Here is a 5,222-nt window from a genome sequence, read left to right on the forward strand (position 1 = left end):
TTCCTTATATAAAAAAAACATGGATAAAATACATACTAAGAGAAAAATCAAATAAATAATTAAAAGAATTAAATTACTAGAAAGAGTAAGGAAAAACATTAGAGAAAACTAGTAGGCAACTTATTCTTTTCCTTTCAACATATGGGAGTTTTGAGGTGTCTCCTTTTATATATATATATATTTTATAAAAGAAAGTGAAAGTCACTCAGTTGTGTCCAAATCCTTACAACCCCATGGACTATACAGTCCATGGAATTCTCCAGGCCAGAATAGTGGAGTGGGTAGCCTTTCCCTTCTCCAGGGGATCTTTCCAACCCAAGGATTGAACCCAGGTCTCCTGCATTGCAGGCAGATTCTTTACCAGCTGAGCCGCAAGGGAAGTCCTAATATTTCTTCATTTATTTATTTGGCTGTTCTGGGTCTTAGTTTCAGCATGTGGGGTCTTTTTTCCAGTTGAGGTATGTGAAATCTTTAGTTATGGTATGCAAAGTCTTAGCTGAGGTATGCGGGATCTAGTTCATTGACTAAGGATAAATCCAGGTTCCCTGCATTGGGAGTACAGGAGTTGTCACCATTGGATGACAAAAGAATTCTCCTAATCTTTTATATGGTGTGTCTTTAAACTTGGAAGTTCAAATAGGGGACATTATCAGTAATGGGTGACTGACAATAACGAACATAATTTGGATGGAACTGAAGACTTTGGAGTCAAAAGTAAAGGTTCCAAGAAATATAGCAAAATTTGTTATCTGGCTGTTAACAATGAGTAGAGGCTAATATAGCTGGATAGTAGGAGTAGAAACTGAGGGATTTTTCACAAGATTGTAAAGGAAGAACGATACTGTGAAAAGAATTCTGATGTGTCTGGTTTGTTTCTCCTCCTCTTCATGTGTTGAGACACTGGGAACTTGAGATTGGAGTAGTGGGTACCGAAATAATAATAATAATAATAATAATAATAATGCTATATGGGGTATGAGGTCCTGGAGAATATGCAAATCTGGCTCCACAAAGAAAAAAGAAATGTGGGTGAGTTTTCTGGCCTCATTAACCCAAATAGAAATATTCTGAAGGAAGTTAGTGGTAGGGTGAGTGAGTGAGTGAGTGAAGTCGTTCAGTTGTGTTCTGACTCTTTGAGACCCCATAGACTGTAGCCTACCAGGCTCCTCCCTCCATGGGATTCTCCAGGCAAGAGTACTGGAGTGGGTTGCCATTTCCTTCTCCAGGGGATCTTCCCAACCCAGGGATCGAACCCAGGTCTCCTGCATTCCAGGCAGATGCTTTAACCTCTGAGCCACCAGGGAAGTCCCTAGTGGTAGGGTAGGGTAGGGAGAGAAAGGAAAGTACATGTGGCATAAGAGAAGGAGAGAGTTCAGAGATAAGTAGTTGAAATTCTGACAAGTGAACAAAGAGGTGAGGTGCCCAAGATGTGGACAGAAATAAGTGCCCTCTGAGGTTTGGAACAAACTTTTATAGTGACCATATTTTGGGGGCTTGGACTGCTGTTGGTTTCATATATCAGAGAGGAGCTGATTAGTATCTGTAGCTGATCTCTGTCCCTTTCCTGATGGCTCACATAAAACTAGCACCATCTTTGAGATTCCTGATGTTATTAATTTCCCCCAACATGTCAGTTACCAGTGGCCTTGAGTGGGTCTAATTGCCAAATAAAGGTTCAAACCTTGAGTGAGAAGATGTACCATTCATTTCATATAGCATACAAAGAATAAGTCATTGTAATAACAATTTAGCAAATGATGTTTCAGTTCACTACAGTTCAGTCACTCAGTCATGTCTTACTCTGAGGCCCCATGTACTGCAGCACACAGGGCCTCCCTGTCCATCACCAACTTCTGGAGTTTACTCAAACTCATGTCCATTGAGTTGGTGATGCCATCCAGCCATCTCATGCTCTGTTGTCCCCTTCTCCTCATGCCTTCAATCTTTCCTAACATCAGGGTCATTTCCAATAAGTCAGCTCTTCACATCAGGTGGCCAAAGAATTGGAGTTTCAGCTTCAACATCAGTCCTCCCAATAAACATACAGGACTGATTGCCTTTATTATTGACTGGTTGGATCTCCTTGCAGTCCAAGGGACTCTCAAGAGTCTTCTCCAATGCCACAGTTCAAAACCATCAATTCTTCAGTGCTCAGCTTTCGATATAGTCCAACTCTCACATCCATACATGACTACTGGAAAACCATAGCCTTGACTAGCTGGACCTTTGTTGGCAAAGTAATTTCTCTGCTTTTTAATATGCTGTCTAGGTTGGTCATAATTTTTCTTCGAAGGAGTAAGTGTCTTTTAATGCCATGGCTGCAGTCACCATCTGCAGTGATTTTAGAGCCCCCCAAAATAAAGTCGGGCAACTGTTTCCACTGTTTTGCATTGCAATGAAGTGATGGGACTGGATGTCATGATCTTTGTTTTCTGAATGTTGAGCTTTAAGCTAACTTTGTCACTCTCCTCTTTCACTTTCATCAAGAGGCTCTTTCATTCTTCACTTTCTGCCATAAGGGTGGTGTCATCTGCATATCTGAGGTTATTGATATTTCTCCCAGCAATCTTCATTCTAGCTTGTGCTTCTTCCAGCCCAGATTTTCTCATGATGTACTCTGTATATAAGTTAAATAAACAGGGTGACAATATACAGCCTTGACGTACTCCTTTTCCTATTTGGAGCCAGTCTGTTGTTCCATGTCCAGTTCTAACTGTTGGCTTCCTGACCTGCATATAGGTTTCTCAAGAGGCAGGTGAGATAGTCTGGTATTCCCATCTCTTTTAAGAATTTTCCACAGTTGATTGTGATCCACAGAGTCAAAGGCTTTGGCATAGTCAATAAAGCAGAAATAGATGTTTTTCTGGAACTCTCTTGTTTTTTCGATGATCCAGAGGATGTTGGCAATTTGATCTCTGGTTCCACTGCCTTTTCTAACTTTGTTTTTTTATTATTTTTTTACTTTACAATACTGTATTGGTTTTGCCATACATTGACATGAATCCACCACAGGTGTAAATGAGTTCCCAACCCTGAACCCCCCTCCCCCCCCATATTATCTCTCTGGGCCATCCTGGCATTGAAACATGTATACTATCATGTAAGAAACAAATTGCTAGTCTAGGTTTGATACAGGATACAAGATGCTTGGGGCTGGTCCACTGCCTTTTCTAAAATTAGCTTGAACATCTGGAAGTTCACAGTTCATGTATTACTGAAGCCTGGCTTGGAGAATTTTAAGCATTACTTTATTAGCATGTGAGGTGAGTGCAATTGTGTGGTAGTTTGAGCATTCTTTGGCATTGCTTTTCTTAGGGATTGGAATGAAAAGTGATCTTTTCCAGTCCTGTGGCCACTGCTGAGTTTTCCAAATTTGCTGGCATATGTAATGCAGCACTTTCACAGCATCATCTTTTAGGATTTGAAATAGCTCAGCTGGAATTCCACCACCTCTAGCTTTGTTCATAGTGATGCTTCTTAAGGACCATTTGATTTCTAATTCCAGGATGTCTCGCTCCAGGTGAGTGATCACACCATCATGATTATCTGGGTCATGAAGATCTTTTTTGTATAGTTCTTCTGTGTATTCTTGACACCTCTTCTTACTATCTTCTGCTTCTGTTTGGTCCATACCCTTTCTGTCCTTTACCAAACCCATGTTTGCATGAAATGTTCCCTTGGTATCTCTAATTTTCTTGAAGAGATCTCTAGTCTTTCCCATTTTGTTCTAAATGATTCTAATCATTCTAATTTCTCATCATTCTAAATGATGTTTGGTGATTACTAAATACAAATATTTAGGCTGGGCTCTAAAACTGACACTAAATAAGACAATAGTTTTAAAAAATTGTAAAAAAATCCAAAAGTTAGAATTGTTTAAATTAAGAGTCAACAGTATCTAAAGGAAGATCTTAAAAACCTTCTTAAATAATAAATGGTAGGACTAATAATGAAATACTAGAACTACATTGATCTATGGGAAAGCTATTTCAGTGACTCTCCAGTGTGTTTTTACTCCTTGACCTCTGACTTAGTGTCTTTGTTTGAGCTGCTGTAACAGAATGACATAGACTGGGTGTCTTATAGACAACAGTAATCTCTTTTGGAGGCTGGAAGTCTTTAGACCTCTGAACCTATAGGGTACCAACAGGGACAGTTTCTGGTGAAAGCTCTCTTCCTTGATTGCAGATGAAGCCCTTAATGTATCTTCATATGACACAGAGAGAAATTGTCTGTCCTGAACCTTCTTTTAAGGGTACTAATCCCATGTGGATTAATGGGAAATGGCAACCCACTCCAATACTCTTGCTTGGAGAATTCCATGGATAGAGGAGTGGAACAGGCTGCAGTCCATGGAATTACAAAGAGCTGGACACACTGTGTGACTAACTTTCACTTTCAGTTCCATATGATGGATCCACCCTTATGACCCAACTTCCTCTCAAAGACTTCACATCCAAATACCATTCCTTTGGTCATTTGGGCTTCAATATACAAATTTGAGGGAAAAACATTCACTCAGTCCATAGTACTGAGTGCCTGTTTTGAGTGAAAAATAATTTAAAGGTCCCTATAATTGAGGTTCACTTTAATATAACCTTCAGCCAATCATTGTTATTTGTACATATAACAATAATTTATAATGTTATTATATTGTATAATTATATAGAATATACAAAAAATAATAAAACATAGACATAAAATAATTTAAATAAAATGAGATAATGAAATGATGATATAATTATTGCATGTATATTTGCATAAACTTAGAGGATATCTATATTTAGAAATATTCAACACCAAAATAGGGATTGCTTAGGCTACTTATCAAGTGATAGTTTTGGCAAGTGAGACAGTACTGACATATCATACCTGAGAAGAAGCACTCAGGGTGAGGATTTTGAAGGAAAGTGTACAAGGGTGATGGAGGGAGTAGCAAGTGAGAAAGATCTCCACCCCCATATATATATCTATATATATGTACATTACCCTTTCTCTCCTCCTAGCCAAATTTACAAATGTCTGGACATCGGGACATTGACAACAGGAAGAAAGCAAATAATCAAATAGAATTAAAAGTGTTATTTAATAACTAAGCACATCTGTTCCAAATCAGTTTATCAAAGATACATTTCATTAAAATCAGTCTTTCTAGCCATTGTCATTTAGTCTCTGCCTCTCTGTCATTCTTCCACTGCCACTTCCATGACACGATTCTGACA

The 5,222-nt window shown here is 38.7% G+C and overlaps 1 non-coding gene across 1 annotated transcript; it reads right to left on the reverse strand.

Moving 5' to 3' along the window:
* Positions 1-1,232: 1,232 nt before the first annotated feature.
* Positions 1,233-1,304, reverse strand: TRNAS-GGA. Its single transcript has one exon. It is a non-coding gene; the product is annotated as a tRNA-Ser (tRNA).
* Positions 1,305-5,222: the final 3,918 nt, after the last annotated feature.

The sequence above is a fragment of the Oryx dammah genome, unplaced genomic scaffold, assembly GCF_014754425.2.
Source record: "Oryx dammah isolate SB20612 unplaced genomic scaffold, SCBI_Odam_1.1 HiC_scaffold_2, whole genome shotgun sequence".
Taxonomy (NCBI): Eukaryota; Metazoa; Chordata; class Mammalia; order Artiodactyla; family Bovidae; genus Oryx; species Oryx dammah.